The sequence below is a fragment of the Tamandua tetradactyla genome, chromosome 26 (genome assembly GCF_023851605.1).
Source record: "Tamandua tetradactyla isolate mTamTet1 chromosome 26, mTamTet1.pri, whole genome shotgun sequence".
In the NCBI taxonomy this organism is placed as follows: Eukaryota; Metazoa; Chordata; class Mammalia; order Pilosa; family Myrmecophagidae; genus Tamandua; species Tamandua tetradactyla.
The window spans coordinates 13,180,596-13,203,201 of NC_135352.1; the positions used below are offsets into that span (position 1 = coordinate 13,180,596).

General features: G+C 39.2%; 1 protein-coding gene across 4 annotated transcripts in view; it reads right to left on the bottom strand.

Annotated features, from left to right (window-relative positions):
• Positions 1 to 22,606, bottom strand: part of RBPMS (RNA binding protein, mRNA processing factor) — a 188,378-nt gene that overhangs the window by 46,466 nt on the left and 119,306 nt on the right. The window lies entirely within an intron of this gene.

The window sequence follows — 22,606 nt, forward strand, 5'->3', positions numbered from 1 at the left end:
AGCCTAGATTGTAAGCTCTTATAGCAGTAATACTTCGAAGTTGTAAGTGTATTTCTAGATTCTGAGATGCTGAGCCATGTGTATAAGCTGGCATTTCCCTGGAACTTTGAGAACCTCTGTGACACCCAAGAATCATAAATGGAGTACTGCAGCCCCGAAAGTCAGCATAGCTACATATAATAACAGTTAAAATAACCGAAAAAGAGATCAGATTTCAATTAGAGATATATGTGAAGCCAATCTGGCTAGGACTAAGGTAAATCAGAATACAGGATACAAGATGATAGTGGATGTACTCTAGAGCTTCACTTACTGCATGAGACCAAAGGCAGAGAGGTTTATTGTGTCTAGAACCTAAATTTTCTGTGACATACAATTGAAATCAACCTGTCTGGACAGCTCATTTAAGCAACCCAAATTCATGGAGCCCAGAACAAGAACCAGGCCTTGTAATCCTGTATAGCTTAATATAATACCTGATACATCTCAGACTATGGATAATTAATTATGGGCTGATAATTAAATAGCATTGGTAGAGTCTCCTGAGGGAATAAAAAAAAAAAAGAAACTATTAAAATTTCCCATTTGGGAAACCTAGCTCTCCTGGGCACCCTCTCCACCACTGGGGATTCCCAAGTAAATAGGCCAAGCCCTTGATTTTAAGCTAGTCCTTATGAAACTTATTTCTGAAGTGGAAAACTAAGATTACCTATAATGAGGCCCAAGGGTTGTTTCCAGGAAACCTCTTTTGTTGCTCAGATGTGGACTCTTTTCCTCTAAAACCAAGTCTGCAAGGAAAATCATCACCCTATCCCCTACATGGGACATGACACTCAGAGGTGAAATTCTCCCTGACAACATGGACAAGCCTCCCAGGGATAAGTCTGGTCCTGACACTGTGGTACCGACAATGCATTCCTGACCAAAAAATAGAAAAGAAGTTTAACAAAGTAAGGCACCAGTAGCTAAGAGAGCTCAAATAGAGTCAAGAGGCTATTCTGGAGGCTATTGTTATGGAAACTTCATCTGGACATTGCTAATTTCTATGGTTTATCAAACTCCAGCCAACATCATTATTGTTAACTCTTAAGAATGCCAAGGGCTCTGAGACTCTATAAAAGTCTCATGTACTAACTTTTATTTATTTATTTATCTTTTATTATATGGGCAGGCACTGGGCACCGAACCCGGGTCTGTGGCATGGCAGGCGAGAACTCCGCCACTGAGCCACCATTGCCCACTCTGTACTAAGTTTACTGCCCTGAAACCTATAACTTCCAAGGGGCTCCTGGGCCAGATAAATCCTGAAACCCAGAAGGACTAGCCTCTCCAAGATTATCAAGTAAATACATCCCCCTGTCCCTTACTAACATGAAAAAGTTAGAATGGGCATTGCCCAAATATCCCTATAGATTGGGAGAAGGATCAAAGGAGAAGGATGAGTTGTACCAGAGAAAATAGGATTTAACAAATGAATAAGACTGCTGAATCACTACACAGGTTTTTTTTTTAGCCTCCTGTGTTTTCGAGCAGCTAGAAGGAAATATCTCAAATAGTGGAATGGTAACCCACAAAAAACCTCTTGATATCTGCTCTGTAACTATGTTGAAATTATTGTTTCTTCTTTCTTTTCTTTGTATATATGCTATATTTTATAATAAAAGAACATTTTAAAAAGAGGAATGGCCAATTAACTAGTAAACATAGGTAATGATCATCAATGTTAGTTAACATTACAAAAAGAGGCAACCAATCATTCTGTACCTCCCCATGAAAGTATCCACTACCACAATAAAGTATTCTTGTCCCCCAAAAAAGAAAAAAGAATCAAATCTGAATTTGATCAGATTTTAACTATTGATTTATAGAAAATACAGGAATAGAGGAACATGATAAACAACATTAGAGAGATATAATCGGCAACATCCACATTATAGGAAATTATAGAACAATCAATTTGGGTTCTTCAACAAATAAACTGCAAGGAAAAAAAAAAAAAAGAAAGAGCCTGAGAAGGAACCCATAAATTATTATATTAGAAGAGACTTAAGAAACCAACCCAATGCAATGATTCAAACAAACTGTTAAAAACAACAAAGCAATATTATGATTCTCTTTACATTTGCATGTTTGAAATTTTCCGTGATAAAAAGTTTAAAGTTAAAAACAGAGTTGCCCACCCCTACAAGCAGTGGCACAACAGCAAATGCTAGCACTGAAAACAAGATATCAATTTGTAAGCTGTCTTTCCTGGTCTTCTTTCTTGGTTATGGGATTATTTCCCAACTGACTGGGAAGCAACATGCCAATAGAGAGTTGTGACATCACAGGATGTGTCTCTATTAAGTGTAATGCAATTTATGGATTTTGCAAGAGCCTAGGAATTAAGAAAAGAAAAAGCTATTAAGACTAGATTTATTATCTTCATGGTTGAACTATTGAGGACTGCTTCCCCGGCAATCGCCCCAGCCTCCCACCACAGTGCACACCTTATTTCAAGAGGAAACACATTCCAAATGACACTTCAAATGAGGCTGGGTTGAGGCCTCGGGCTTCAAGACCTTTGGCAGAGCTATACCGCTTGCCACATCAGCATGCCATCTCATTTTATCCCCACTCGAGTCCTGTGAGGTCAGGCACAGCAGGATGGTCACCAATATTTCATGGAGAACCCATGTGGTCGGGAGAGGTGTTCATATTTTCACTTTTGAAGAGGAAAAAGGAAACGAACCACCAGCTTCTTGAGTCTTCTTGACTGAGAGATGAATAAATTATCCACTGAAAATTAACTACACAAATCAAGAAAGCCCTACTCTTCTTAGAGTTAAGGGAAAAGATCTATACACTCATACGAAATAGACTTCTTGCTATTATCAAATAACCGTTCTGTACATATAAGCTAAAAAATTAAGTTTATGCGAGAAAGACAAAGCAGTAGTCTTTACCACCTAGCCATTAAGAAGGACATTTGATGACAAATAATGGAAAAATATCCACAATATTTTAAGTGAAAAAGAACAGGTAACACACACATAAAGGGAGTCCATTAAAGAACAGACACATAAAGCAGACTGAGACCACATAAAAGTTCGGAGAGTGATAACCTCTGGGTGGTTGGATTTCAGCAACTTATTTTTTTGCATGTAACTTGTTTTTCTAAATTTTCTCCATTGAGTAGGAAATTCAACTAAAACCACAAATATTTGTGTACTTGTCATAGGGGAGCAACTGAATGGAGGCCTGCCACGATTCATCACTGCTCGGGTGAGAGCCTGTCTCTGACCATACCTGGGGTTCTTCCCCGGGCTCCTTCATCCTTCTTAGAGGAATGTTCTAAGGTCACCTCCAGCCCATCACAGAATTCATTCAACAAGCACTCACTCAGCGTCCACCTTTGTGCCAGGCACTGTTCTCACTGGTAAGCCAATCGAGTCCTCATAAACCCTAGATGAAAAGGCCGATGATGTTTAACCTCGGACTCAAGTGTCTGGTCTTTTGGGGGAAAAGGTCAATGAACCCAAACAGATCATAACAGAATGACAGATCCATACCGTTTGGTGCTATAAAGCTGCCAAATTTTCAGCATTATTAAATGAAGTGCAAAGAAACAGCTAAAGGGCTTGTACCCACAAGGAGAAAATGTCAAACAAACCCACCCATATCACTGAGTGACTTCCTGTCTATACATTCCATTTCAGGAACTAAGGTCAGGTGTTAAAACAAGCAGAGAAGACATATTCCAGGAATACTCCATCAATGGCATATGGCTACAAAGCTAACATTTCACACTAATCTAAATATTTACCTTCCTGGCCCACAAGCTTATTTTAAAGCATCTAGTCAATATCATCGCTCATCTGTTTTACGTTTATTTTATGTGAGTAATTCAAAGACACTCTTTTTATAAGAGATGAACACTCTAGCATGTTAGATGTCCCACCTTTCCATTTTTAGTTTAATTTCACTGGGAGAAATTAAGGAACAGGAACAACTGTTTTCATTACTCTTCTGCTGATGTAGTCTTTAAGATTAACAAGTAAATGACAAACCCTATATAACTGCAAGTAATTCCAGAGTTCTGTGGCAGTTCCTAAGCAAGGAATCTTAATAATGTGAAAAAAAACAACAACAAAAACCCAACAACTTATCCTCAGCAAAGTTGTAGAAGTGGACTCTTCTGTGGGCAAAAATGTTGCCATGGCCAGATAAATAGCCAGAGAAACACATTTTTGGGGGGTATGCTGTATGGCAGGGTCACATTTTATTATTTTTACATGCAAGTATCCCATTATTGCAGCAACATTTGTTGAATTTTTGTTTCTTTGTTTGTTTTTTGAAAAGTGCACGGATTGGGAATTGAACCCTGGTCTCCCTCATGGCAAGTGAGAATTCTGCCATTGAACTACCCTCGCAGCACATCTCGCCTGCCCCAAAGAAGCACATTTAACAGGCCATGCTGGGCACCTGGGGAAATGCACACTAGTGCTACACTACAGGCATCTGGGCACCCATGAATGATGGACATTCCAAAGCTCTGCCCACTGAGGCAGTCGTGGTATTTCCTTCTATCAAAACAATTAGCTCCATGGGCATCAGAAAGAGTCATGACTGCAGTACCCTGAAATACCTTGAAAATATAAAATTAATGACTTCACAATGATATGCAAAAATAGGGCAAAGAAATAGAGGGAAAGTGGAAGACACAAAAGAAGAAGCAAAAAGTGAAAAACCCCACGCAATGGATGTTCAACACCAATTCTTTAAGCGGAAAATTGGCAACGAAAGGGAAAGAACTGAGCACTCATCCTGTCTTTTGTTTGCTTTTTTTTTTTGATAAATTTTATTTCAGGGTAAATAAAGAAATTAGAAAAATCACCCCATTCCAAATGTTAAAGGTGAAATGCTGAAGGATGAAACCATTAAAATGAAGTTGATAAAGGCCTTCACAAGGGAGGTTTTGCACCATTGCTATCCGAGGCCACGAATCCATCTTAGCAACACCAAAATGCAGAACCCAAACATTAGTTATTTCACACCACTTACGAAGTATTCTTGCCAAAAGAGTTGAAGGTCAATTTACCAAGCCTTTCTAATCTAATCAAGCCTTCCAATTTACAGTAAATGATGGTGGGGTACAGAACCAGATAAAAGGACACCTAAGGGACCTAAAGAAAACAAATAGATGACCCCAGAAGGAGGAGTTTCATAGGAAGGCTGAAACTTTTTTTTCAACAAATCAACATCATAAAAAAGAGGGCAGGAAAACTGTTGTGGATGGAAAGACCCTTAAGCAACATAACCAAATGCAATATATTGAACCTGATATGAACATATGAACAATTCAACTGGAAGAAGGGCGGGGAGGGGGGAGAAGAGACAGAAGAAAAAGCAAGTGTGGCAAAATCTCAATAACTGTTAAAGATGAGCAATGAGGTTCTGGGCTCATTTATTCTATTCTTTCTATATTTTGGAGTTTAGAAATGAAAGAGAGTGACAGCGAGACTCTAACCACAAATCAAACAAAAACTATCTGCACACCAATGTCTTCTGTACTGAGGCTTACCGAACAATTCCTTTAGTAAAGCTGCCAAAGAGACACAGACTCCATAAAATAGGGGAGTCTTAAGCAATAGGATGATTTAAGTTACCCAGGTAATGCTTCTTCAACAGAGTTCTGTTATGCATATTCACCTTTCATCAAAAGTCACATGATAATGAGCCTTTTAAACTAATGTTCTCCTAAATTCAGGCTTCTGGATATGGGCAGACCACATCACTGGAGTATCTTTCCATGTTCATCAAGGCAAAAAACAAACAAACAAACAAACAAAAAGCAGCATTCACTTACTCTCTGCACTCTTTCCCACCTGTCAAATGGAGATAATACTGCTTTGCAGAGTTCTTATGAGCAGTTAGTGGTAATGTATGCATGTGTCTATATTTGCATATTGTAGCAGTTCAATGAAATGACAGCTTAAAAAAAAAATCATATTCCAACTGTGAATGTAATTGACAGCACTGAATTATATATTAGAATTTGGTTGAAAGGGGACATTTTAGGTTGTATACATGCTACCAGAATAAAAGTTAAAAAAACAACAAAAACAACACAGGAAGAGGGTGAATCTAAATGCAAGGGAACGGACAGAAGTAATGGTAACTAATTAGCAGGTGTATAAGTAATACTGCCAGACTGAAAGTGAATATGATTGAAAGAGGATATATAGTGCCATGTATCCCACTGATTAAATTTACAATTATAAATAAGTTCTCAGATGAACTATTTCATGGTTCGATAGTGGACAGAGTCAGTAGTAGAGGGATATAGGGGAAAACTAAAAATGTATTCTATGGACAATAGTTAATTGGAAGACATCAATAGGACCACAGTACAAACAGGGGCCAGTAACTTGGGGGGTGGGGAAACAAGTGATAAGGGGTAGTAAGGGCTAATTTTGACTTGATAGTTGGTGAAACTGTGTTTGCTGGTTCTTCTTCATCACGGAACAAAGAAAATTGTCTAAAATTGAGAGTGCTGCTGATTGTACAACCAAACAAAGATGCTGTAAGACATGACTTGTTTATTTAGTAAACTATCCATGATGGGGGAGCCAAAGGGTACAGTGACTGAGAAGTATAATGAGAATGGTGATACATTTATATGATGGAATCTGGTGTGGTTACAAGGAGGGTCACTGAGGGGCACACAACGAACTGAATAAACCTTGGGGACAATGTGTTGTGCACAATAAGCCAGAAACAAAAGAGCAAATATGCTAAGGTCTCTCTCAGAAAATACTTATGAGAAAATGAGAGCCTAGACTGTGGGTCCTTACAGCAGCCACACTTGCTCTGAAGTTGTGGATGTATTTCTGGATTCTGAGACACTGAGCTACCACTTTATCAGCTGGTATTTCCCTCGAATTTTGAGCGGCCCTATGTCGCTTAGGCTCCAGAAATGAAGTGCTGGAGCCCTGAAAGTTAGATAGCTATATATAGAAAGAGATTAGGTCTCAATTACAGTCTGAGATTGAAGACTTATCTGGCTGGGTCTAACATAAATTAGAATACAGGACAAAAGATGATAGTCTATGTTCTCTAGACCTTCAACAACTGTATGAGATCAAAGGCAGAGAAGTTTATTACATCTGGAACCTAAATTTTCTGTAACACATCATCTAAATCATTGCCTCTATACAGCTCATTAAACAACCCAAACTCCAGAGCCCAAAATGAGAGCTAGGCCTTGCACAGCTTAATATAATACCAATATGCATCTCAGGCTATGGTGGCTGATAATTAAAAAGTATTGCTAGAGTCCCTTGAGGATCTGAAAGGGGGGTGGAGTATATATATATTAAACTATTAAACTCTCCCATCGTGGAAATCCCGGGTACCCTCTCAACCATTGGGAAACTCCCAAGATGATGGTATGGCAGCCCACGACAAACTCTGGGATCTGTTCTCTAACTACTTAAAGTGTGCTATGAAAATTACTGCTTTTTCTTTCTGTGCCAAGTCCTGAACTTTGAGGCTTACTTATCCTTAAGAAACATATCTGTAGGGGAGAAGCTAAGACTACCCATAACAATACCTAAGACTTCCTTTCAGGAAACCTCTTTGTAGCTCAGATGTGTTCTCTCTCTTTAAGCCCAACTCTGCAAGGAAGATCACTGCCCTCCCTTCTACATCTTACAAACCATTCAGGGGTGAAAATCTCCCCAACAATGTGGGGTGTGACTTCCAGGGATGAATTTGGCCCTGGCACTGTGGATTTAACAGTGCCTTCCTGACCAAAAGGGGGGAAAGAAGTATAATAAAATACACTTGGCATCAGTGACCAAGAGAAATCAAATGGAGTCATGAGACTATTCTGGAGGCTGCTCTTCAATTAGATAGCACTAATTGCCACGGCTTGCTAAATTCGATCAACGTCATACCTGTTGACTGTTAAGAACACAGAGGGCTGGAACTGAGACTCTGTAAAAAGTTTCATGCACTAGGTTTGCCTTCCTAGAACAAATAATTCCTGGAGGGTTCCGAGGTCGGATAAATCCTGAAACTCAGAGGGACCAGCCTCTCCAGGATTATCAATTAATTAAATTTCCCTGTCCTGTAGTGTGGATACCCCTTCTCAACATGAAAATGTCCAAGTAGGTATTGCCCCAAAATCCCTGTAGATGGGGAGAAGGATTAAAGGAGAAAGATTAAAGGAGAAGGAGGAGGTATAACAGAGGAAATAGAATTTAACAAACGAGTATGGCCGCTGAATCAGTATATTAATATTCCTTCTAGCCTCCAGTGTTTTGGAGCAGCTAGAAGGAAAAACCTGAGATGATGGTATGGTAGCCCACGGCAAACTCTGGGATATGTTCTCTAACTACTTAAAGTGTGCTTTGAAAATTACTGCTTTTTTCTTTCTGTGCTGTGTATATCTGTTATATTTTTCAATAGAAGAAAGTTTAAGAAAAAATAAACCACAGGACTGTACAACACAAATAGAGAACCCCATTTTAAACTATGGACTAAAATTACTAATACAATTATAAAAAATGTTTTTTCGTGCAATGTAACAAATGTACCACACTGATACATAGTGTTAATAATAGGGTGGTATTTGGAACTCTGTATTTTACGAATGATTTTTCTGTAAATCTACAATTCCTCCAATAAAAAAAAATCAAACTTTGAGTATCAGAATTAGCTTATTCTCTACATGTTTCTCTGAGAGGACAAAAGCAGCTGTTGCTGAGCAGTATTCTGTGACAGAGTAGAAAACCTGAAATCATTTCCTCCGGTGCACAGAACAGAAACTTTCACCTGGTATCTAAGGATTTCCTAGATTCAGCCCAATTTTCCTGCCCAGTGTTGTCACTATTTCCTTTTGTGCACCTCACATCTTCAGCCTCACCAGCACAGGAGCTCTTCCGTGATCACTCCTTCCCTAAACTTTTACAGGTTTGACCCTCGCCTCAATCACTCCTTCAGCTGGTAGACCCTTCTACACTGAAATCTTTCCCATCTTCAGCTACTAGATCAAAAGCTACCTCTTCCAGGAGGTCTTTTCTCATTTTCTCCATAATTACCAGCTTCACCATTTGATAAGAGCATTATATATGGCTTCCATTTAGCACTTGCTCTGCTTTATACTATAGTCCTTGAAAGGTCTGTTTCCCCCACTATCGTGTAAACAAACATCTTGACAACAGAATCCAGAACGATGCCTCATTCAGTTTACCTCTCGCCTCCCCTCACATGTTTGCTAAACTCAAGGGAGAAAATTACAACTGGAACACACCAAAATTTCCTGCACGGGGCTGACTTTCTGAGGGCTATTTAATTAAAAGAAAAACACTCCTCTACCCTGAGCCACTAATTAGACAATTGTGATCAAACAGTGCTGCTTCTTTGGGTTCCAGGTCTCTTGTTTGTTGTGTACACTATGTCATGCCTTAAGCAGAAGTTTTTCCACTTCTTTTACTTTCCAAGCAACCACCAGTCTTTCCCCTAAGGAAGACCCTCAATTACATGGTACTCCATTGTTCTAGTCAACTACACATTTACTCATACGCAACAAGATGAGACCACAAGCTGAGAATGGAAGAGGATACCAGAGCAGCCTATAATGAATGATTCCATTTGTATAAATATCTATATGTGCATATATGCATGGCTGTCAATCTAGAATATTAAAATGTTTACCTCTTGATAGATGAGATAATTTTCTGCATTCAATTTTTAAAATACACAGGTGTTACATTAAATAATAAGAGTCATATTATGAAGAAAAATCTGGCTAAGTGGAAAACTATACATGTATATTTATAAAACTGTGTTAAAGTTGAAAACTTTGTAGAAAAAATACAAAGGAACTACAACAGTATTTAACAGTAACTGTATTTAGGTTTTGGAATGTAAAATCATTCTTTTCCCCTTTTCTGTCTTTCCAAGTTTCTTGAAATGAGCTTGTATTACAATTGGTAATGGGGACAGGTGGCTGGTTGGGGAGGATTAGGCATTCTGGAAGGTAGTGTAATTTGGGTTCATTCCTCCAAGGAGGCTCTCTAAATGTAAATGAACGGTATGTGGTTCTTTGTGTAAAAAAAGCACAAAGAACCACATACCCTGTTTAGCTCTGGTTGGCTTTAGTTGTGGCAACCAAACTTAATTATTTAACCCAAATCTATAGTAGCCATTCAACCACCTGGTAATGGCAGATTTCTATGCCTACTTGAATTAACCAGGAACGAAATGCTAACTGAGACCAGCAGTTCTTAAAAGTGTTTGGTTTCAAGACCCCTTTATACGCAGAGAATCTTTGGAAGATCCCAAATACCTTTTGTTCATGAGGGCTATAGCAATCAATGTTTACTGTATTTAAACGTAAATTTTAAAAATGAGACATTAATTCATTTAAATATAACATATTCAAGACAAACAAGAAAAAAATTTTTTTGAAAATCTCCTGAATATCTGATTTAATAGAAGACAGTTGGAGTCCCTATCTGCTTCTACTTTTCCTCTATTGCAATAAAAGTATTTGGGTTGTAGTACATGAAAAAAAGTCTGGCAGGAGTATTTTAATAGCCTTTATAGGTATTGGAGAAATGCCTCTTTGTTATCAAACCAAAACTTGGCAAGGTAATGTATATTTTCTTAAAGATGAATTGCAATGTGGAATCTGAAACTTTATCATGGGACTTTTCAATAGTTACATTAAAGTCCATTGGTCCATCTTGTTCTTAGGACAAGTATCTTTTTTCCATGCATGATTTTGTAACATGGTACACCAGTGGTTTAAAAAACTTTGGTTCAATGCATTACACTAGTCTTTCCAATATTGACTACTTTCATCATACAACATATAAAACATCACATTCATGATATCATTGATCTCAGAAAGATCTTTAAGCATTGGAAAGCTGCCAAGCTCACAGTGGAGGATATAAGTTTTTAAAAATTCGAATTTTCACTTTATAATTTAAATTTTATTACTGGCAACAAATACCATCAGCTGTTTCCTCAAAATGACAGGTTCATTTTGTTAATTTTCAAGAAAATGTCTGTCAAATGTCTATGTGTGGATAATCATAGTTTGCCTGTGAGTTATTCTTTCAGGTAAAAAATGGCATTTCATGATAGCACAATACTTCCTAATTGTAGCACAATAATGTTAGTACACTGAATGAAGCTGAATGCAAGAATGATAGAGGGAGGAGGGCTGGGGGCACAAATGAAACCAGAAGGAAAAAAAGGTGATAAAGACTGAGATGGTATAATCTAGGAATGCCTAGAGTATACAATGATAGTGAGTGTGCTGGTTTGAAAGGATGTATGTCCTCTAGAAAAGCCATGTTTTAATCAAAACCCCATCCCCTATTCAATACTGTATGCTTGAAACTGTAATCAGATCATCTCCCTGGATGATATGATTTAGTCAAGAGTGGCTGTTAAGCTAGATTAGGTGATGACATGTGTCCACCCATTTGGGTGGGTCTTTGATAAGTTTCTGGAGTCCTATTAAAGAGGAAACATTTTGGAGAATGGAAGAGATTTGGAGAGAACATAGAATGCTGCAGCACCATGAAGCAGAGTCCATGAACCAGAGACCTTTGGAGATGAAAAAGGAAAATGCCTCCAGGGGAGCTTCATGAAACCAGAAGACAGGAGAGAAGAAGCTAGCAGATGACACCGTGCTCTCCATGTGTCCTTCCAGATGAGAGAGGAACCCTGACCGTATTTACCATGTGCCTTTCCAGATGAGAAAGAAACTCTGACTGTGCTCGCGATGTGCCCTTCCACTTAAGAGAGAAATCCTGAACTTCTTCGGCCTTCTTGAACCAAGGTATCTTTCCCTGGATGCCTTAGATTGGACATTTCTATAGACATTTTTAAATTGGGACATTTTCTCGGCCTTAGAACTATAAACTAGCATCTGATTAAATTCCCCCTTTTAAAAGCCATTCTGTTTCAGGTATGTTGCATTCTGGCAGCTAGCAAACTAGAACAGTGAGTAAATGTACAAATTAAAAAATGTTTTTGCATGAGGAAGAACAAAGGAATGTCAATATTGCAAGGTGTTGAAAATAGATGGTCATTCTTATTTTAAAACTTTAACTTGTGTGTGAGACTAAAGCAAAAAATGTTTATTTGGTGCAAAATTTATATTTTGACTAGTGCGTTTCCAAATATAACTTATATGGACAGTTTAATTGAACCCCATAAGTATATGGAACCTTGAACAGGGCATGAGATTTTGTAGGTTTGTCCAGAGTGATTTGAACAGTGAATAAAAAGCATTGGCAAAGTCCCCTTGTGGGAATGGTGAGAAAGGGGGAAAATTCAACTTCCCCATTTGGAGAATTCCTGATAGCCTCACAAGCAGTGGGGACAACCAAATCAATAGGCTCAACCTCAATCTTGGAGATTGTTCCTATGAAACTTATCCCGGCAAAGAATAGACTAAGCCAACTTAAAATTAGGCCTAAGAGTCACCCCCAGAGAACCTCTTTTGTTGCTCAGATGTGGCCTATCTCTCTCTCAGCAAGCAAACTCACTGGCCTCCCCCTCTCTACGTGGGACATGACTCCCAGGGGTATAAACCTCCCTGGCAACTTGGGACAGAAATGCTACAATGAGCTGGGACTCAGCATCAAGGGATTGAGAAAACCTTCTCAATAGAAAGGGGGAAGAGAGAAATGAGACAAAAATAAAGTGTCAGTGGCTGAGAGATTTCAAACAGAGTCGAGAAGTTATCCTGGAGGTTATTCTTACACATTATATAGATACCCCCTTTCTAGGTTAAGGTATATTAGGCTAGAGGAAAGTGCCTGAAACTGTAGAACTGTGTTCCAGTAGGCATGTTCCTTGAAGATGATTTTATAATGACATAGCTTTAGCAATGTGACTGTGTGATTGTGAAAACCTTGTGTCTGATGCTCCTTTTATCTATGGTATAGACAGATGAGTAAAACATATGGATTAAAAATAAATAAATAATAGGGGACAAATGTTAAAATTCAAAAATATATATATTGGATAGATGGAAATACCAATGGTCAATGAGAGGGGGGGTAGAGGGTATGGTACGCGTGAGTTTTTCCTTTTTTCTTTTTATGTCTTTTTCTGGAGTGATACAAATGTTCTAAAAAATGACCATGGTGATGAATATACAACTATCTGATGATATTGTGAGCCACTGATTGTATACCATGTATGGAATGTTTGTTAAGAGTGTATGTGCTTGTAAGTTGTATAAATTTTTAAAAAAGGCAATTCGTGAAGAAAGCAGCTAGGTCACCTCACAACTCAAATGAGGGCAGATGAACTTTTCCTGGAGAAAACTGTTTTACTTTGGAAGGCAACAGAAGTGTCTTACATATACTCTTCAGTTTGTCGTACAAAATCTTAAATTGACTTGTGCTCAAAGGGGTGAGATACAATAAAATAAACATTTCTTATGATATCATCAAGGACATTTAAGTGAAACTTATTTAAAAAAACAGATATGCTGAATATGCGGCAGTGATGATACAATGATACTAGTACAGTTTGTTCCACTGTCTTGATTGGAGCTAAGATGCCAGTTTTAACTCATCAACGCCTTTGCTCATCCATGGAGAAAAAGGCAAACTATTCTCACTAGAGTAGTTTGGACGTCAATAACTCCTGGAAAGGGTCTGAAGGCTCCACCAAGGGGACACACTTTCAGAACTGTTGCACAAGTGAAAGCACCTCTTTATTTGATGATTACAAGTGTGGAAGGAAGGGTAGAAGGGAAGAAACAGGGAGTCAGTATCCAATTTTAACAAAAACGAGAAATGCCTTCCTTAATATGAGCGGGTGAGGACAGCACACTGAATTTATGCTCTCTGTTTCTTCTGGGATTGTGGCCCTAGATTAATTTCCTATATGCATTCATTTCCCTGCAGAGGTAATGAATAATCTGAGTTTAGAAAACACTGAACACAGAACAGTTATTTGCATTACACAAGAATTCTATGATTTCCAAAGGGGTCCATGTGAGTTACCGAGTACCAAAGGCATTTGTTTATAACTGATCAATGTCTTGATAAAGAAGGAACCGAAATTCAAAGCAAAATGTCAGGAGCCATAGCTAAACAAAAAGATGCTATACATTAATTCATGATACAAATTAATTGGATTGAATTGGCTGATACGAAAAGTATAGCAATACCTATCATTTCCTACATAAAACAAGATACACTTATATTTGGAAACCATTCTGGCCAAATCCATTGCCTAATATTATTTTACTTATATATGTTGAGCAAAAGCTAGGAGTGTATGCAAGTCTGAAGATGAAGGAGAGAAGCAAGTGGACTGCAAACATTCGAGGCAGATTAGTACATGTTTGGTTGTTCATTAAAAAAAAACCCACAATATTTTGTTTTTCACTTGTATTTGCTAGAGTGGGGTATACGTAGAAATAAATTTTAGTTTAGTCCTTCGGTTTTTAAGAGAATTGTACTATCTTTATTTACAGGTGAGAGAATGTGACTTGGGACCTGCTGCCCTTATACATATTGAGGGCACCACATGTGTTCCCCAACTGTTGAGAAGGGATCTTTCCCTGTGATGTGACAAGCTGGCTGGTGGTGATGGGGGGTGAGGGTGTTTCGAGAACGCTCGGAAAGGTTTCTCTATTATTAAGAAATACACAGGATGGAAACCACGGACATGCTCATGTGAACACTGCCCACCATGGGGCTTCAAATTGGCAGTGACAGGATTGGAACCCCCATCGCTCAGCTGCCTCCCTCTCTGTCCTACACACTTGGCCTCTTTCCTCTACCATTCCCCAATGCGTCTGACTGCCTAAGGACGGCTCATTAGTCTTTCCCCAGAAACCTCGTCTTTATACTCTCAAGAAAAGTCTTACCATCAGGGACTGAGGTAAAAAAAAAACCGAGGAAAGGATGATTTGTATCCTTTCTATCACCAATTCCTCTTCCCAAAACCTCTAGGCAGAGGAGAGGCTGCCTTCCTTAATGTACTTCCCAACTGGAGGCAATCCAAGCCCTAAGCCTGGGAAACTGAGTAGTGGTATTTAAGAAGAAAATTCAGGGCAGGTGCCTTCTTAAATACCACTTACTGAATTTGCTCCTCTACATAAAAGAGAATTTATGGTGTTCCCTCCCCCATAAGAAGAGAGTCTTTGTGAAATCACGACACTGCCAGGTTCAACAATCTCCATTCTCTCGCCACTATTTAATTCAGAAAAAAATTCCTTAGGTTTGGGATCTAAAAGCCTCACCCCCTCCCCACACCAATCCCTTTCACATAAAGAATGTTTAAAAGTAAACACTTTTTCATGTGTGGGTGTATGTCCTGAGAAGAGGTTCCTAAGGTAATGACAAGCACAATGTGATCAGACCAAACCCAAATAACTTGCCACCCTGTGTGTGTGTGTGTATGTGTGTGTGTGTGTGTGTGTGTGTTTGGTGCATGGTATGGGAATTGAACCCGGATCACCTGCACGGAAGGCTCTACGACTGAACCAGTACACATATATATACACATGTGTTATTCCTGGATGATACAAAAATCAGAAATTTTATTCCTTTAAAATATTTTTAAATATCTGCCTGGTGACAAAATGAGGGGATCAAGTGTGAATCCACCTGTGAAGGTGCAGCCTCAATCAGGATTTCCTAAGCAAGGGCCCAGAGCACCAGTTCTTCTGGGATAATGGATGCTATCTGTTTTAGTTTGCTAGCTGCTGGAATGCAATATACAAGAAACAGAATGGCTTTTAAAAAATGGAATTTAATAAGTTGCTAGTTTACAATTCTAAGGCTGAGATAATTTCCCAATTAAAACAAGTCTCTAGAAATGTCCAGGCAGTATTTTTGGCTCTCTCAGGCCATTTAATCTAATTGGCCTTTAGAACTTTGTCCCAAAGACAAAGGGGGTACATTTTTATTATGTGCATATTAAGAAGCATGGATGTGGTCTAAGGTAAGTTAGAATGCAGTGTGAAAGATGACAGTGTATGTACTCGAGACCTTCAACTACTGTATGAGACCAAAGGCAGAGGTTTATTATGTCTAGAACCTAAATTTTTTTGTAATACACAATCAAAATCAACCTATCTGGTTAGCTCATTTAAACAACCCAAACTCTTGGATACATCCTACACTATAGTGGGCTGATAATTAAAAAGTATTGGTAGAGTCCCTTGAGGGTCCAAAGGTGTGGTGGGGGAATATATATCTACATATATGAAACAACTAAACTTTTCCATCTGGGAAAACCCAGGTATGCTCTCAACCACTGGGGACTCCCAAGAAAATAGGCCAAGCCCTGGATTTCGAGGTTTGACCTTATGCAACTTATTTTTGCAGTGGAGAAGCTAAGACTACCTAAAACGCGGCCTAAAAATTGCTTCCAGGAAATCTCTTCTGTTGCTCAGACGTGGCCTCTCTCTCTTTAAGCCCAGCTCTACAAGGAAAATCATTACCCTTCCCCCTACATGGAACATGACATCCAGGGTTGAAAGTCTCCCTGACAACACGGGGTGTGACTTCCCAGGATGAGTTTCGCCCTGGCACCATGGGATCAACAACCCCTTCTGGACCAAAATGGGGGAAAAGAAGTGTAATAAAGTAAGGCATCAGTGGCCAAGAGAGATCAAATGGTATCAAGAGGTTTATGCGAGCTTCAATTAGAGAGTGCTAATTGCCATGGTTTGATAAATCATGTCGATAAACCCCAATCAACATCATTCCTGATGACTCTTAAGAACATCTATGGCTGGAAATGAAACTCTATAGTTTCATGCACAAGGTTTGCCTTCCTGGAACACATAATTCTCAGAGGGTTCCTACATCAGATAAATCCTGAAAGTCAGAGGGACCAGACTCTCCAGGATTATCAATTAATTATATTCCTCTGTTTTTTTAGTGTGGACACCTCTTCTCAACATGAAAATGTCAGAACTGGCATTGCCCAAAGATCCCTGCAGAATGGGAAAAGAATCCAAGGAGAAGGAGGAGGTATAACAGAGAAGAAAATGGAACTTAACCAACAAGTATGACTGCTGAATCACTGTATTCATATTCCTTCTGGGCTCCAGTGCTTTGGAGTAGCTAGAAGGAAAATTCGAGATGGTGGAATGGTATTCTATGACAAACTCTGGGACCTGTTCTGTCACTACTTGTGGAAATATGCTTTGAAAATTGCTATTTTTTTTCTTTCTTTCCTTTGTATATGTTATATTTTACAATTTATAAAGTTAAAAGAGAAAAAGAAGGCATGGAAGGCTACACACCAAAATTTTCACAGTGACTGTCATGGGGTAGCAGAATTGATGACTTTTATTTTCATTATACTTTCCTGGACTGTCTGCAAATTTTTATTCCTCGAAGAAGCAGGTAGGGTTTTAGCTCCAGGGGAAAGAAAAAGCTATTTATATTACCAAAGATAAAACACAAAATTCCAAGGATGTTGATTTACAGAATAAAGAAAACATTGGCCTTCAGGAATTCCACGGTGGCTCAGAGGCAGAGTTCTCATCTGCCATGCTGGAGACCTGGGTTCAATTCCTGGTGCCTGCCCATGCAAAACAACAACAATTTGGCTCTCATCCCTGCAGAACCCCTGTCCCCTCTGTCTCGCCCCTGCCTCACTCACACTCTGGGCTCCAGTTCCCTCCAGAGGAGGAGAACCCAGCTTGGTAAGATCTTCCCCAGTCCCACGTTTTCAGAGCAGTCCTTCCAATCACTCACTGCCCACTGCTGCTAAGGAATGCACAGGTACTTGGGCTCTGTTCCACCAACACAGGGAGCCTCCGAGAAGGGCGTGGGTAGCCCCTGTTCCGCAGAGGTGAAGGCTGAGAGATTTGCTATTTGCTGCATGGTGTCACCAGGTGAGCATTTGCTAACTGCTTCACAGGCCTTCCCAGACTTTGCCGGGGTCTCATCTGAAATGAGACAGAGACCTCACTTCCTGATAGCCCTCGTCAGAGAGGGATACATGGGAAATTCCAGTGGCGTGGCAGGCAAACAAGGAAGTGGTTTGATTATTCACCAGAGGGTTATGTGCTCACCAGGTGTTTAAGAGTATCAATTTAATAGAGTGTGCTTTTGTTCCTGGGGGAGGGGGGAGCGGGAAGAACTGTGTGTGAATAGGAAGGAGAATTTAACTTTATCATTCCTGGGCCTGCTGGTCATTCTCAAATTTGACTGTGATTCAGAATCACCTGGAGAGCTTTTAAAAAATGTGGAATGTAAGCCCCAGTCCAGACCCAGAGAATGAGAATCCCTGGGATTAGAAGATAGGACTCTGCATTACTGCAAGGTTCTGGAGCTTTTTGATATTTGCTTCATAAAAAATGCATTGCAATAGGAGTGTGGTGGTTTGAGCTGTATGTATCCCAGAAAATCATGTCCTTAAAAAGCTAATCCATTCCTGTGGGTGTAAACAGGATCTTAAGATGAGACCCGTCTCATTCAGGGTGGGTCTTGATCCTCTTACTGGAATCCTTTTTGAAAGGGTAAAATACAGAAAGAAGGACACAGAAGCAGAGGGAGAAAACCGTGGAAACCAGGAAACAAGGCAACCTGGAAGAGAAGGGAGAGGACAGCAGACATGCCTTGCCATGTGGGAGAGAAGTCCTGAATCATTGGCACCCAGCCTTCAGGAAGAAGATACCGTCTTGATGATGACTTGATTTGGACATGTTCATGGCCTCAGCTTGTAAATTAATAAATTCCCATTGTTAAAACCAGTTCTTTTCTGTAACATTGCATTTTGGCAGCTTAAGCAAACTAGAACAAGGAGCATCTGTCTAATCTGAGTAAAAGGCTCTACTAAGCTTTGGTCCTCTGTGCTTTAAAGATACTATTATAAAAGGTATACTGCAAGCACTGTCAACAGCTCAAGATCATTTATTCAATTCAATTTCATAGGTATTATGACAAAACTTATAAAAGCATACTCTTTTAAATATGTGCAGTTTGTTGTATGTCAATCATACCCCAACAATACAGAAAATAAAAAATCTTCTGAAGTTCAACGACTTCCATACTTGCTAGAAAGGGGGCAATTATGACCAAATGAAAAAGCATATGAATAACTCTGTGGCATCTAAAAAAATAAATTCCACATGTATTCCTAGGTACTAGGTGCTGAGTATACAAAGGCAGAAAACTTACAGGCTTCACAACTACAAGGAACATACACTCCCCACCCACATATAAGCAGTCACTGTGTACTCATTACGTAGCACTCTTCTAAACATTTACATATATCAATTAATATAATCCTCACAAGCCTTTGGGTAGATAATAATATTATTATTATTGCCATTTTGTAGGTGGGAAAACTGAGACACAGGGAAGTTAAGAACTCAGACCAAAGTGATAAAATTGCTAATTTAAATCCAGATTTAAATCTGGATCATATGATGACTGTGTAACCTTGAAAAGGTTACTATATCTTTCTAGACCTGTTTCAACTGCAAAATAAAGGCTGTTGAGGTGATTCATGTAAAATTCTCAAGAGCATCTATCTGGCAGACAGTATCATCATTTTACAGTGAGAACTAAACCTCAAAGAGATGGTGATTTGCCCTATTTCCCTCTCTACAGTAGAGTCTTAACACTACAGAATGCTACCTCCTAGGAGTAAAACCAAACACATAATCTAATAGCTATTTACACAATTAAAAAATTTACACATTGCTTATTTCCTGCCCTCTCATAGGTTTTTCAATCTTTATTACATACAATTTTGCCATTTCATGCTTATCAGCACCTTGGCCAAGGGAGTAAAGGAAAGAGAAACTCAAAATGTTTGCTTAGTACTCTAAATGTATCATATATATACATTTAGCCCTCAGTGCAACCCTGTGATATTGTTTTATTTAAGTCTCATAATGGTCGTGTAAAGAAAGCATTATTTCCATTTTTCAACTGAGGGAACAGGAGCACTTATTAAGGTTAAATGTCTTTCTTAAGGTCCCAGAGCTTGTAAATAATTGGCAGAACCTGAACTAGACACAAATCTAAGTCCAAGGTCCTTCACTGCAAGCCGCCATTGACCTTGGCAGTTGAAAAATGGCTTTCTCCTTTGCAATGTCTGGCACAAACAGAAAGGCACTCAACAAATACAGAAGTCTGATTTGGGGGCAATGTAGAGTAAGCTCCAAAACACCTCTTTTTCACCCCTTCTATAGGCCCATGTCCTCTGGCAACTTTGACCAATACCCAGCCCCTGAAATGACAGGTCCTTTAAGGTGGGATTGAGTCTACATCTTTCCCAGGGTCTAACAGACTGGGAGTTCATTTATGTTCACCAGATATTTACTGAGACTTGAGAATCTAAATAAATAATTTGTTCTGTAATCAAATCATAGATCATTCTTCGTTTAGTGATGGCAGTGGTGCTTGTCAGCCACTACCAGATAAAAAAAGTTGTTTTTTTTTTTTAAAGCATTTATAAAAACCTTTCTCTTATGGTATACAAGAGGGAAGTCCAGTTCTACAGGAGGGTGGGAAGGACAGAGCCTTCAGTACTTTTCTAATCCCGAAATTCTATGATCCTGGAATCTACACTTGATGGATAGTTACATGGACCACCCAGAGAACCAATTATGGGCACAATGCAGTTGGATTTGCCAACACAGAACTACTGCAGTGTTCCTAGTCTCCAGTATGCTTCCAGGGAAGCAACGACTTTGCATAACGACTCTGACATGGAGGGTCACCATTCCCAGAGGGAATTGTAATGGATGAAAAGGTAGATGTGATTCACAGTGGAGTTGCTATAAAAGGTACTATACTAAGGGCAGGCCGTGGTGACTCAGCAGGCAGAGTTCTTGCCTGTCATGCCGGAGACCCACGTTTGATTCCTGGTGTCTGCCCATGTGAAAAAAACAACAAGGTATTATATTAAGAGAAATCACACCAGCTTTTATTTTCTCAATATACTGCAGGCTGTTTGGATTTTTAAAACTTCAACTTGGTTTTGCTAAGAGTAGCCTGCAAGTTTTGACTGTGCCATGGAAACTATCTGACCATTTCCGAGCTGTTCTGAAGACAGGAAAGGGAGGTGGGCGATGCTGGTCCGAGCCATGTTCTAAACTCTATTCTAGCTTCAGGACTTGTGGACATGTTGTGAATTGTGGACATATCACAAATGTCCCTGGCTAGGCATTTCACGGAGCTGACGTCGCACATTTAAGAAAAGTTTTGAGTTCCTTGAAAGAAAAGCATTTAGCAAGAGCATTTATAATTGGAAGGAAAACGTATTACCAGTATCACATTTCCTTTTGAATTAATCTTTTCAAAATAATCTGAGATTAGAGGAAGGCAAACCCACTAGAAAAGCAAAAATTTGCTCCAGATTATCTTTTCTACGTCAAGGCACCTTGTAAATACTTTTTTCTTAACACTTTGGTCAAGATTGAAGAAATTCAAGACGTTACTAAGCACATGGATAGAATAGTTCTGCAAATAGCCAAATTCAAATCTTATTTTATCTACTCACCCACTCATAATAAATATTCATTAAATATATACAATGTACAAAGCACTGAGCCAGCCAGATGTTGTCGGGAGACAGAATTCTGCAAGAAATGTCCCTCATCCTCTTGTACTGCAAATGTGCCATAAGATGAGACTTTTGTTTAGAGTTCCTTCCCAAATAAACAAAGGTTTGAAGTTTCCCTAGGACATTGAAGAACGAAATTTTTTTTCTATATTATGACTTTCTGACTTCACAGAAAATTTATTTTAGAACACGATGGGGGAGAAACTATTCTTTTATCTCTTAGCTTCCACCAGCAAGCAGAAGATTTCTCAAGAGTGACTGAGCTTCAGAATGATGGTAACTTCCATTAGAATCTGATTGACTCTGACATGCATAAGACAAGGGGGGTGAAGGAGAAAGGAACCCATGACCCTTTCAATTTCAATAAGACTTGAAACGCATTATCAGGGAGTTCAGCAAGGAAGATCACCGACTCATGTGGTATGTACAGAAGATCCAAGTAACAGCAAGTTACTTGGGCTTCTCTGCATATCCTGCCATATTAAATCACATACAGCTCTGCAATGAAAGGAAAAGTTAAGCCCCATCTCATGCCTCACTTCTGCCAGACTGAGCTTGAAAAAAGAAGCCAACCTTTTCGGGTTACTGAATCAAAGGCAGAAATTGTGGAACTGGAGTTCGCTCACTTAAGGTCGGATTAAAAAAAAAAAAAACCTGTTCAGCAATAGCCAGTGTCCTTGCTCAATTAATTTAAAACAGAAAACCCTCAATTTCCTTAAGACATGACTGGTATTAGTTCGCTAGAACTGATTGTTCCAATATAGAAATTCTTTGGGTGTGTTTACTTTTCCCCCTGGAGTTATGCCTAAACTGTTCTTAAAAATACAACCAACTTTAAGATCTGCGTCTTTCACTTCCAATATTCTATTCTTTTCCAAAGCGGCAGAGCTACCGTCCTTCAACAAATGGAGAAAAGTAAATGCTTGAAAGCCAGCTCTCAGTGTCCAAAGATGAAGGAATAGAGAAGGGCTTATTTCCCCTGGGCAGGGAGGCCGAGATCACGCTAGGAAAAATCTATAGCACATCAAAT